Consider the following 14,565-nt stretch of genomic DNA (forward strand, 5'->3'; position numbering starts at 1 on the left):
GAAGATCCCAGTTGAACAGCAGAGTTAAACCTGCTTCCAGAGACAAGATCCAACTGCAGCCACAAGATGGCAGTAATTTACTAACAGGCAACAGGAGAAGCTTCAGAGGACAAGAGTGCTGTTTTAGATGCAAAATGCCCAATGTGGTCGTTGAATTGGTCGTGTAACGAGTCATCTGTGATGCCACCAAAACTGAATCATAATTTATATTAGTGCTGAGGACAATGCATCTTTTTAGGCTTTGCCAACACGAATTCTGCATAATCTTAAAAGCTCTGAGTTCCTGCCCTGACATATCCATAAAAATGGTGATCAAAAACCAACACGATAATACATTCATATAAAAGCACAACCACCTAAAATTGCAGATCCACAGATTTTAAAGGGTAAGCATCGATTGCCTCGTTTCCCCCGATGCAAGGTCACTGATATAAAGGATAGACACAGCCACCTTGACGCATTCAGTAGTTTGTCGCCTTTTTAAGCCTTGGGTTTGGCATCTTAAGCCTTGGGTTTGGCATCTTAAGCCTTGGGTTTGGCATCTTAAGCCTTGGGTTTGTCTAGTATTTTTTTTTAAATAAATATATAAAAAGAAATTCACTAATCTTTAAGTCAGATAGCTGAACTAAAAATGCATCAAAGGAAATCAAGCCCACAAAATTATTCACTTAACGAAGGCACTAGTGTCAACTTAGTCTGCTGTTGTTCAAAACATTTAAAGAGGTGAAATATATGACAAATGACTGTTGTACAGTCGTCATAAAGGAGAAAATTATCTATAGAGGCCCTATTCATGCTTTTTAAAAAAACATTTAGATTAAATGCATTAATAATAATAATAAAAAAAACAACAGAAAATGAGAAACTTTGCATTGTCTTAGGCTGACCCTACTACTGCTGTATTTTCCAACCTGTTGTCAGCATGTCATGTTGTGAAGACCATATTCTTTTGATAAGATTAACATAGTTTCGCCAGCTAGTTTAATTTGACTCTATACCATAACACCATATTGTGAGAATCTGGTGTTTGTTTGTACTAACAGTTAAGCGGCACCCTGCATGTTTTTATTTATTCAAGCTTATTTTATTCAGACAATCTCTGGTGGAAACTATGAGGTTTAACCACGTTTGCTCACTCATAAAATCTGGATTTAAATATATTGCACATTATTAAATCCTGCTCTCGTTCTTTAACCCGACTCTCGTGTATAGCACAACAGCAGGGCCGTCCATCTGTAGTCTTTTCCCTTGTTTGAATGCTCAGTAGCCGAGTGCTTATTGAAGCAATAGCATTTAAGTGCTTTACTCAAGGACAGCTGCACTGTCCTCTTGAGGAAAACACATTAATGAAACAATGATCTAACTGCCAAAATAACTGGCCTGCTCTGTGCTACGTAGCTCAGTTAATGCACTGTGTCTCTGCCCACTGCACGCTGATTAAAACCTTAATGGTGTTTTTGTTGCAGGTCCAAACTTTCATCTGGCAGTACCTTTCTTCTCAACGGTTTTTATTGATGTAATATACAAAGAACTGTATTTCTGAGAAATTATACACCACATAAACATCTATTTTGATAAAAATAAATAGCTAAGGTTTATCACTGCTATAACTCCTCAAGACTTTATGGCACCATTTGTGAGAGGGGGTTTCATTTTCTTTCCAAATTTCCAGATCTTAAATCGATACCTTTCGCATCCTAAATTCCACCCCCTCAAAAAATCTATAGGAATATTTTCAGTTTGTTATTTAACAATATTATATTGTTTAAAAAGTCTGGGGATCTAGATTTATTAGGTCTTGATGCATTCTCAATCATCCAGGTAAGTAAATCTCCAAAAGTTGATTCTGTTCATCTGGACGTAGCGTTTTCAGTGGGAAAACGTTTCGTCACTCATCCAAGTGACTTTTTCAGTCTCAGCTGACTGCAGCTGATCTTATAAACAGTACATTTGCATAATGACTGAAACCAGCCCACTGAAGGAACAATGGACTGGGAGGTCACCTTCATCATAATCATGCAAATTCTCATGTCTGTTTATAAGACTGGGGAAACCTGCAGTCAGCTGAGACTGAAAAAGTCACTTGGATGAGTGACGAAACGTTTTCCCACTGAAAACGCTACGTCCAGATGAACAGAATCAACTTTTGGAGATTTATTAGGCTTCTCTGTGAAAAACAATACAGCGCAGTGTCATCTGAGTGTGTGAAGTACAGTTCTGTGCGATGCTGCTGGCATTGCAGAGATATGCACAGGGTGTCCTTTGTTGTCTGTGCAGCTGCAGTATTGTATACAAGGAGAGATAAAGAGTGTCAAAGTCTGCCTTTGGATGGTGGATCGGCAGCTGTGGAGCAACTCAGACGTTTGTCAGCATGTTCTGTTTCTAAGCTGTTTTGAACTTAGATATTTTTCTTGCAGTATCTGGTTAGGTTTAGAAAGTCAACAGACTGTAACAGCAACAGACTTTGGTTTTGGTTTGAGTCCTCAATGTCAGCATTTTGATTAAAGCCGTGTCGCCTGATTGCCTATTAGAACTAAGACTAATAAAAACAAACAAACTAGAACTTCTGAAAACTAAAGTCTTCATTGTCAGCCTACACCACTCACCACATCATATTATTCTTCAGGTTCTTCTGTTAAAAATTTTCCAAAATTTTCCAAAACCACAAACATGATTGGAGGGTTCCAGTTTAATGACTCCAGTTGGTGGAGGTGAGACTTAGCAGACAGCTATCAATCAGCTACAGCTGCCTGTGCGGGCACACCCACCAATTAAAGTCTCCAAGCCCCTAACCTTACAAGTGTCCAAATGGATGAAAATGAACAATAATAAACCAGCTGTCACAGCTGTTATGAAGAGGCAAACTATCACTGACTTGTGGCACGTCCACGGTGGCTTTATTTTTAGTTCCAGAGGTTGCTGTTTGAAAGAGACTCTCAGTGATATAGCTACAAGAGACATGCAATCTCAGTGAAACGCAGCTCCATGTACTGATGACAGGCAAATAACAGTGATATGAAGAGAGAAGTACTGAGTTGAAAAAATTCTCAACTTCAGGGCAGCTGAAGCAGAGAACATCAGTGATTGATATGGCGGTGTGGAAAATATCTATAAATATATAAAAGAGGGTTACTTATGCATCTTGTGTCCACTGGCAACCAAAAAAAATGGTTTTATATAGTTTTTTGTGCATTTTTGTGGTTAGATCCCCAACATAATGTACACAGTTTGGTTACTTACTAGTCAAAAGATATTCTTAGGTTTCCTCTAAAGGGAAGTGTGACCTAAATATTCATAAAATCCAGTCTATGGGCCTCTTTCAGCAGGAATCTTTGCTTTATTTTCTGACTTGGATGATCTTCTAAGCAGTATATTAAAAGAGCATCTTGTTTTTATTAAACTCTGGCTGCTATCTTTTGCAGCGTATGGCAGGATAGCATCCATGCGAAAATCTTTTTTCCCAGTTCAAACTTGTCATGCTGTTACAAATATAGGGTGAAAATGAACAGGAGCCAACCCAACACACACACACACACACACACACACACACACACACACACACACACACACACACACACACACACACACACACACACACACACACACACACACACACACACACACGAGCTGTGAGCGAAAGGGCGTGTTTTAAAGCGGCATTTCTCAATCTATCACCGCTGCTTTTTTTTATCTGTCCTGCAAGGTGGTTAATGGAAATTAATTGCATTCACTTGGCATCCCAAGAGTAAAATAGTCTGTGATTAAACAGCTAAAATGAAATCCGGCAGAGCTCTGGGCAGTGATGACCTGGCTGGGTAACAGCTGCTTTCAGACAGACAGCATCACAGATTGCTGGCTATATTGCCAATACAGACTTCCAGTATGAGGTTCATCTTCCTTACTGCACAGCCAGACAGCCAGTATAATTAGATATTGATAGAAGGGCAGTAATTAATGATTAGTCTGCCAGCAACATTATCTGCCCTGCAATTTCATCCACATGTGCTGCGCTGATTGGCCTGGAGGGTCACCAAAACACAGCCAATCATTTGTCATGTTCCTTGACCTGAATCTGTTGTAATGGGTTGGAGCAGAGCAGTGATGGAAACCAACAAAATTCCCGGCCCCTTCCACGGTCAATAGATTCAAGAAGGCAGCGAGCTCCAGGCGTGTATGAGATAGATTATCTTAATGATCACAGCAGTCTGGTTTGACCAGCTTTCAAATAAAAAGATCTTTGTTTAAAATGTTGAAGTCCCCTTAAGGACTTTAATAATACTGAGCTGATGAGTATGCACCATGGTCACAAAAATGATACAAACCACCAGAAAATCCTTAATAAATAGCCCACTTAGATTTCCATAGCACAATCTGAATTGTTTAAAATGTATAAAACATCAAACAATTAGCTGTTTATCTTTAGTAAAGGACACATTGTTGCAGTTCTTTACATTGCATAGAGTACATTTTTCTTGAAAAACTGCAGTTTTATTAATATTAGTTAGCGACATTGGGAATAAGGCAGTACTGGAATGGGCCAGATGCTCTATTTAAACATGCTGGAAAGCTTTGTTTTTTCCACTGTGCAGGGTTAATGTGTAGCAGCATACTATAATTCAAACTAAACACTTTCCCACAACTAAACAGGCTTTTAGTGAGTCAAAAGCTAATGTCACATGCAAAGAGCGGACACGTTAACAAAACCCAAAACTGCAGGAATATCTGTAATGTGTGTGTGTGTGTGGCCAGTTTGTATTCGTGTGTGTGTGTGTGTGTGTGTGTGTGAATGATGGCTGTGTGTCTCAGCCAGGGTTATGCGTGTGCACCAGTGCGTGTAATGAACGTCACCATCAGCCCAATTCCCCTCCTCCGTTCCCCCAGCCACACTGCATCCTGTTTATGACCACACCATGAGCAGCACCCCCACCCCTTCTCCACCTAACACACACACACACGCACAAATATACAGTATTTCCTTTTAATCGCAGTTACATTTGGAAACAATCACTTTTTAAGAGGATCAGATTCGGTTTCTCCACTGACTCCATCAGAGTGAGTCTGAACCCACACGAGGAGTCTGTTCTTCGCCGTCCTCATTTGAATAATTGCTGGAGGCTGTTCGCAGAAATGCATAACAATGATAAATTGGACTTTAAGAACCTATCAGGCTATCCAAGGACAGTGTGCTGTAAAACAGGAAGGGACAGGAACAGATGGGGGGACAGAGTGGCGATGTGGCGGCGTGCAACTGCTGCTCAAAGAGAAATGTGAGCAGAAATCTGGGACATATCAGCCTTTGAAATCTGAGGTACTTTTAGGTGCTGAAAATGCTTCTGAGAGGCACGAAGGGCTCCACCATCCAGGTCATCTTGCAGATTTATGCAGTGGAGTCAGTGGTTGAAAAAAAAAGAATTTTCTTTAATCTTTGTTGCCGTGTTTACATGATATCTAACAAGCTATAAATATGAGCATCGGGTGCAAAAACACACATCTGCAGCAGCATCATTATCCCCCTGTTGGTGGAAAGAACTGTAACCGTGTTTACAAACAGTGTTGACAGTTCAGTAAGTAAAATACATAAAATATAAAAGCTAAATAGCTACATCTAAGAGAACTTAGAACTATGCAAATACACATTTGGAAAAAAAACAAAACCCAAAACAAATAATAATGCCACTGCTGTCTCAAGACAAAGCTGTGATGCAGCTGTGAAACTTTACAGTTTTCAATTAGCAAATGAACCTTGTCAAAAGTTGATGATGAATGAATTTTTGCCCATCTGGTGTGCACAAGTAGTGCTGTTACACTTCCAAAAGGCCCATTAGACTACTGCAGTAACACATCTTGTGGCCAAAAATAAACTAAAGAGAACCAGAATCAGTATTTTAAGACATGAAGGCCAGGGACCAGTAGGTTTAGCCTGGGATGCTAACTCTTACCTCCATACTAGGGTCCTTTGTACCATCTAGGCTTAAAGGTCCGTTTGTCCATCCATCCATCCACTGCTTGTCCTGCTGTCACTGGGCGAAGGACTCCCTGTATACCTTGTCCATCTCAGGGCTAATACACAGACACAGACACACACAACAACTCACACTCACGTTGACTTACACTTAAGAATCACCAGCTAACCTAATGTGAAAAGGGGAATTCCAAAAAAGCTCCTTTCTGGACCCACCCTGCATCCACTGGCTCTATACGAAGCTTTACAGATGGACATCTACATGTTTTAGCTGTGAACTGTTACCAGAGGGCAGTGTCAAAAATATGCGGAAGACCTGGTAATGTGGGCTGTTCATGTTTATGTTTGTGCTGCTGCTGATCCTTTAGCTTTATTACTTTGATGGAAAGGATAGAAGTCAGAGCTAATAAAGAATTTATCTGGTTAAAAACAATTTAAAAACAAAAATCAACACCTTACCTACAGCAAGTATCGTCGCCATCGGGCTATGTGCTGCTGGCTTTTTGGAGGACTCCATAGCCTCTGAACAGGCTGAGTTTCCACAGTCCCTCTCTCTGCAAATTGTTAAGCTGACAGACACCAGTGCAGGACCAGGACTAAAAAAATACTAAACAAGCTTCCTCATTCAGGCGAGGTGTGAATCCCACTCAGAAGCACGGGGAAAGTTGAAATCTTGGCCAGTCATGTTTTAGATCGTGCCTACAAGAAGAAGCCTTTTAGACAGGAGCGTTAAAAAGGACAGACATGCAGTATTTAACTGAAAAGACAATGAGGAGCTGAAGAGCTTTTAAAAGAGTTGCATTTTTTTCCTGTGTGAGCATCCTTTCAGCGTACACAGACCTCAATCACTCTCTGGCACAAATGTGCACAATCAGTTTTGCTTGGGTCTCATTTGGCTGCGACTGACGCTGAAGGTCCGTATTATACAGGCTGAATGTCAGGTGTGTTGTGGAATTTGGGCCAAACCCATGTCAAGTCCAGTTAATGATTTCTGGGCCACATCTGGCTCATACCACATTTGGCATTGCTACAACCAACCTTGTTCTGCTCGTTGATATTGATAGTTTTAAAACCCTTTCTCTTGATCCCCACAATAGGACTGATATGTACCGTCTGCGCCAAAGTCTTTTACATTGTAATGATTAATAGCATTATGTTAAATCTGTGAGCTAGGCTACAGTGTAGCTTTATGCTGTATGCCTCAGACAACAGGCTTCCTGCCACAAATGTAAACACCCGTTGCCTTTTTGCTGATCTTTATTACTACTTTTTTGGCAGTAAAAACCAGTGTATATTGATCAGTAATACTGCAGATAAGTAAGATATAATTGATTTAGTCATTATGCTATGCATTAGCTTGTGTTTTAGCAGTGCTGACATGCTCCATTTTTGCAAAACATTCAAAAGATCAATTTTCAAAGCTCTGACAGTCTCTGTATGGATCAGTGTTGATTCTTAAGTCTGTTTTCATTCTTATATTGCACTGAAAGTAACTCTTGTTCAACATTTATTAGCTAAAAGTGCAGCATAAAATCAATTTCCCTCATGATGGCAAGGCATTCCAGATATTCAAGCACACATGCTTGTGGTTGCACGTATACCTGCAAACAACAATGTTACCTTTTAGAGCTGGAATACAACACAGCACTATAAAGCTTAACAGCCAGCATGCATGTCCTTCCTAGACTGTGTGATGGCCTTGTGGCTCCATCGTCTTTCTGCTTTGAATTTGGCAAACAGGAAGTTTGAGGAGTAGTTACACATATTTCTTTTGTACTCGAGATCCTGATAAGCTTTTCCTGTATTTACCTGTTACTCCAATTGGACGTCCTCTATTAATTACATTTTGTAAACAACTATACCCCCACCTACAGATGCACATGTGCCATGGTAATACAAAGATATTTTTAGCCTTAGTCTCAACTGTACTGCGAAGCTAACGTGACAAGTATGTCAACATAAAGAGATCAGGATTAACAGTGAACTACAGGCAGCAGGCCAGATGGAAAGAGAGCAGTTACTGAGTTTAAACTCTATGTTCCAGGTGAGAGAGTTTTCATGCAGCATACCAGGCTGGTGCAGCAGACTTTCTCTAAATGAACCATTAGTTTTTGAAGCGGGGGCCAGTGGATGTCCAGCAGAGCCCGGGTGCATACTTGTCTTCTTCATGCTTAGATCATCTGAATAATTGATTGGATACATCTCATACTGCCGTAGGACTGGAGAGACGTGTTGGTGAAATGTCAACACATTTCCACCCAATTAGCCCATTCTGCTGCACATGAACTCTTTTGAAGAGTTATAAGGGCAACGAGACTGCGGTGTGGAAAGCAGAGTGGTTTTTCCATGCAAAACTAATGGCCACGGAGGAGCATCACACCAACATAAACGCTATTTGTAAGGCCCCAAATGTACAATATAGCAAAGTGCAATACACACACTGCACTTTGCATTACAGTCAGATTGAGGAAACAAACACAGGACTGTGGAGCAAAATGAACCAAAAAGCGAGCTGTAGTTTTAAGCTGGTGATTACTTAAAGGGAAGCAGGAAGCATGCGCAACAAATATATAAATGATATTTATGATGTGTCCAAAATGTTAAATTTCATTTTCTTTGCAGATGATACAATTTTTTATTGTGCTGGGGAAAAATTGAAAGAATTGGCTGAATTAATGGTTTCTGAAATGGAAAAACTAAAAAAAATGGTTTGATGTAAACAAATTATCTTTGAACTTGACAAAAACGAAATTTATGATTTTTGGAAATCGGGTAACAGAGGATGAAGTAACTCTGTCCATTGATGGAATTCCGATTGAGAGAGTTACTGAACTCCGTTTTTTTGGGGTAGTATTGGATGATAAATTAACATGGAAATCTAATATTAAACATGTTAGAAAAAAGATGGTTAAAAATATTTATATTTTGGGTAATGTCAGAGATATACTAGATTATAAGGCAATGCGTATTTTATATTTCTCACTAATTTTCTCCTATCTCAGTTATTGTGCTGAAGTGTGGGGGAATACATATGCGACTAATATAAATCCTTTATACTTGTTACAGAAGAAAGTGGTACGAATGGTTCATAATGTTAAATACAGAGAACATACAAATAATCTGTTTATAAAATCGAAATTGTTGAAATTTGAAGACTTAGTGAAATTACAGACATTATTATTCATGTTCAAGGCAAGAAGTAATGCATTACCTCTTAAGTTACAAAGTTTGTTTGTATTGTGTTCAGGAAGTGGGCACAGTAGAAGGAAGTTTGACTTTAAGCATCAGTTTGCTAAGACCACACAAAGGCCAATGTGTCCGACAGTTAAAGGTATAAGAATATGGAATTCTCTTCAAAATAATCTCAAGAGTTGTACAAATATGCACCGTTTTAAAATGTGTTACATACTTAAAAGGATAAATCAATATGAAGAACATGAAAGTAATTTGGGCTAAATGTGGAAGGAATAATTTTCATTGCCATGTAGTAGTGCTGTATATTGTTGATCATACTGATTTGTTGTTTAGTTTTGCATTGTTACATATTGATACATGTTAGAGGGTATTTTTGGGTTGTTGGTGCCCTCTTGTAAGAATAATTAGATTGCATTTAGGGGGCAGGAAGTGGTAATAAGAATTAATTCTTCTTCCTGCTCCTTTTCACCCATGGGTGCAGTGTTATATTAATGAGAAAGAGGATTTGAATGTAGGAAATGAAACACTGTTGAACCATGTGTGTGAAAGAAAGAAAGAAAGAAAGAAAGAAAGAAAGAAAGAAAGAAAGAAAGAAAGAAAGAAAGAAAGTCCAGTGGAGGACTAACAATCGAAAAACAAAAAATGCTGTGAAGAAAGAAAAAAAGAGCTCCTATTTCTTTTTCTTGACACTTCTATTTTTCCTAAATGGAAGAAATGTAAAACAAACAAAAAAAAAACAAACAAAAAAAAATTACACACACACACACACACACACACACACACACACACATATATATATATATATATATATATATATATATATATATATATATATATATATATATATATATATATATATAAAAGAGAGAGAGAGAGAGAGAGAGAGAGAGAGAGAGAGAGAGAGAGAGAGAGAGAGAGAGAGAGAGAATAAGGAGAAGAGCTGTTCAAGGAACCATGAGGCTGCTTAATGGTGTCATTTTAGATATTTCACCCCAAGTGCTTTCCCTGGCTTGTTTTATGCAGGTGGTATAAATGTGAAAAACCCAAAGAATAACGCAACTTATTTCCCAGGAACAAAGCGAGTGTTGTCCGCTTGTAGTTTTGTTCCCGCTGAAAAAATGACGTTTAAGAAACGACTTCACTTTAACTCCTGGATTTATGAAGGACTTCGGAATTGAATAATTTTATGATAATCCCAAAAGCTGGCAATACATCAATGCCCCAAATCAGAACATAGTCAGTGCAAAGTGAGCTACACTACAGCCTTCGGTTTACTTATATATTTTTTTATTTAATTATAGCCAATTATCTTTATTTACAGAGCATAAAAACTGTCACAGAGTGCTTCACCAGGGGAACAACTCCATTAAAAAAGATCTTTAATAAAGCTGTGTAATGTTAATGTGGAGATTGCTGAAAATAAGATAGTTATGAGATGAAAAAAGCAGCAGTAACTTACAAGATGATCTGTGTCGTTTGTCAGTTATGTTGAGTGTTTTGTTTTTTTTTGGTTCTTTGAATTGTGGGATGTCATTAACTACTTTACTTGTAAAGGGTGTTCCAGTTTTCTTAACTGGAAGAAAGACAGGAAATAGTGAAGCACCTTTCCAAAGTATTTAGAGGATTTGATTTGTCCTTTATTTTGTCCACAAAGAAAGTTCTGGGTGACGTCACTCAGTTAGGAACTGTCCTAAGCAAAATTGACTATTCAACCACAGTCACTCTCAGTGTAGGTGAACAGACAAAAACATCTGAAACGTGAAAGTAAAGTGACTAAAACAGAGACATGAAAAAACAGAAAAAGCCATACAGAGACAAAGAGAAAAACTACAAGAATGGGAAAAAAAACTACAAAAATGCTTGTAAGATCAAAACTTAAAGACCAAAACATCTCAACAACCTCCAAAATAAAAAAAAAACTTTAGGCAGTTATCTTTGGCCTTTGGTGTGCGGGGAGATTTCCTCTCAAAGCCAAGAACATAAAAGAAACACAATGCCTCCAAGATCACAGCTTGAAGCTCTGAACATACCTCAGATGTTCCAGGAAAGGGTTTGTCTGACGGATTCCCGGCGGCTGTGCTGTTAAGCCAAAAGCTGCTCCATCAAAGCCTCTTTGCCTCTGAAGTATGACAACCTGGCCATGACCAGCATAAACCCATTGAGAGTAATGCCGGCCATGCATATGGATTCCATATGGGTGATTCTGTGTGCTGTAACAAGCTGAGGTGATGGAAAGCCGGGCAGTACCAGCACTCTCTCGTTTTTACCCGCTGTGCCAAAGCCAGGCTGAAGCACGGGGCCAAACCACCAGTATAATGCTCTGCTACGACTGACTACGGGTCAGCTCTAATTGTTCAGGTTGAGTGAATCTGGCAAAGTGTTCCTAGCTTGGAACAATGCAAAGAGAAAACAGGCCCAGATTGATTTTTATAGCCTCGGTGCAAAAACTGGCAACATGAGGCGAGCAACTGTATTTATTTTTATTTTGTCATGTTTGTGTTTTTTTTTATTATCAAGTGGTGAACACTGACAATGCAGATAATTTTGTTTGAATTTTGATAATTAACACATTTATTATTTTTTTGTAAGGCAACAATTTTTTACCCTCTTTTGTTCCAGGGGGGTGTATTTGATGTCAGCGGTGAATGATTGCATACCAGTTATAGCCTGCAGCTTCACTCGACTTTCATTGCTTCCACTCGTATTCAAACACTGCTGCAGGGGCCAAAGGTCTTCCCCCCCATTCATCAGGCGATGCATGCCATCCAACAAAGTGCTGCATATGGAGGAAAAATCTGCAAGCGAGGCAAATCAAGAGTCGAGGCAGCGGAGGAGGTAGTGAGGCTGCAAACATGGTATGTGATCTACAATCAGTAGTGCTGTCAGAAATCTGATGATCAAAACAGATAGCATGGTGTGTTCCAACCAGCAGCCTTGGAAACATTCATCTGTGCATGGTGAGGGATGATGGGAAGACGGGAGGCATTTTCCTCAGGGAAAGTTACATCTGCCCCGATTAGTTTTTACCTCCATCATTCAAATTTCCCCTTCACTTTTTAATGCTGCATCCTCAGATCTTGGTTCTGAGATATGCTCCGAGACAATGTTGATGTTTATTTTCCTACACGGGTAAAAACACGCTGTTTTGATGTTTAGTGCTAATCACAAAGCCCCTCTGGTAGACTTTCACAGGAAAAGTTCAGTGTTCTGTCTCTTTTTTTCTGTAAATAAAATCCTTGTGAGGTTGAAACTGTTGACATTAAACAGATTATAAATAAACTAAAAGTTGTGTTGTGTTTAATCACATAGAAAAACAGCACCAGCTTGCAACAGTTGTTGTTGTCAAGGAGTTTCATGATTTAATATAAAGACCCTGCAATATTAGAAACCTCCAGCAGAACCATCCTCAGGCAAGGGCAGCAATCTCCATCAGCTGGTTTTGGACAGAAGACAGAAAACAGGAAGAGCACAGAAAGCAAACAGGAAATCACTGGCTCTGATATGAGGTACCTCCCAAACACATTCAAAAACAGTCTTGCATTAAAACTTCCTCATTAGGCATTTTCTTTTTGATGATACAAAAATTAAACATTTACTATGTCTTACTATGTCAGAACCACATGGACATTAACCACTACGGATTTAGTAGGAAAGAAAGTCACACACCTGCTTATTTGTAGGAAAGTAGTTTCCCATAGTTAACTTGAAAGAAAGAAACTTGAAAGAAGTCTTCGAAAAAGTCAAAGATTTCCTAAAATAAACAGGAAAAATGTAGGTTGGATCTATAAGTTACCTAGAAAGCTAGCACTTAACCTAAGTTGAACTGGCTCGGCTTGGGGGTGATTCTGGCGTATGAGGCCTTTTGTGCGTGTCCAACTCGGAGGAAGCCTTGGAGTAAACCCAGGACACACTGGACATATATTACATCTCTTGGCCTGGCATTCCTGTGAAGACCTACAGGAGTTAGCTGGTATGAGTGATCCCTGGTGCCCCTGAACTCCAGAGTAGGAAAAGATGGATGGATTCAGTTTAATTTCAGGATAAATGCTGTGGCTACAGTGCTGTGTTTTGTTTTGAAAATTCTAAGCTATTTAATCTGCTGTCTTTGATTAATGCCCCAGGCTCGTTTTTCCCCACAGTAACCAAAAACACAGTTTTATGAAATAATGATTATGGGAAATTCTGGTGTTTCTATGTTAATAAACATTGAAGATGATGTTTAAAGGGTGGCTTTTATGCTCATTGTCAATGCTGCATTTTTTATTTTTCGACTGAAAATGAGGAAAAGTAGAATATGTCCACTCTAAAGAACAAATAGAGACTAGTTGAAATATTTCCGGCTCCAGCTTGCCCTCCAGATTTGCACTTTTATGTGAGACAAACGAGCAGTGGAATCAAAAAGTTCAACACCCTATAAAAAAGCAAACACTGTGTCTGATTAAAAATTGGCAAATCACTCCTCAAGTTTGTCTCTTGGGGCACCGCTGCAACACTTCCAGCACTGCTACTCTGTGAAAGTCCCGCTCTGAACGCTTGCACTCACATCTGTTTGAATTAGATCAGAAAATGGAGATCGCTGAACTTGAAGCAGACAAAGTTGCAGACAAATGTGGCATGTAGGGTTGGTTGTGAGCGAAAGTCGTGTTTGTGTCTTTTCAAAGTGTTGTGAGGGGCACAGTTCAAGTCGTTTGCGGCCACAACGCTTTCTCTTAGGACGCTACAGTAGAGCTTGGCATTGACAGTCTGACCCTGGGGGATAAAATCACAGCCATGGCAGTGTTTAAAAAAGCTCACTGAGTATCCTCGTGGCCATGGCCCTGACCCGATCCACCGCCATCAGGCTTAGACACTGTGGACTCCTCTAGTCTACTATTGGCTCTCAGGATAAAAGCCAGAGACCCTGCTCTCATCACTAGTGATCCTTGTCATAAAGTCAGGTCAGTTTGACACTGATGTTGATGTTTTCTCCAGGGAGTGATCCAAATGTAGCAGCAGACTGGAACGCTTTCATAAGAAAGATGATTTTTACGGGGACAGCGGCCAAAACCGCCTTTTGCTTTTTATAGGTGGAGTCACAAGGCTTTGTGATCAGCTCCTCGTATGTAAGGGAAAATTCTGAATCTTTTGCAAAGCCTTCAATGTTGCATTTCTTATACTCTACATGTGAGTCTTTTTAGATTAATGTCAAATATCCTGAATGAGCATGGAATTCAAGTTTCAAGTCAAAAACTAAAGGTTTGATCATTTTTAAAGGAGGAAAAGATACAAACTGCAGATGCACTGCAACATCTGTTCTAGTCAGAGTGATACCCTCCACAGCTTCTCCAGTTCATTCTGATTGTTGCCATTATTGTCAGCGAGCTAAACATATGGCTCATGCAACATGACTAATGACGGCACATTGTGTA

This window comes from Rhamphochromis longiceps, linkage group LG11, assembly GCF_057381845.1.
Source record: "Rhamphochromis longiceps isolate RC_006_pf linkage group LG11, R_longiceps_female_GT1.1, whole genome shotgun sequence".
Classification (NCBI taxonomy): Eukaryota; Metazoa; Chordata; class Actinopteri; order Cichliformes; family Cichlidae; genus Rhamphochromis; species Rhamphochromis longiceps.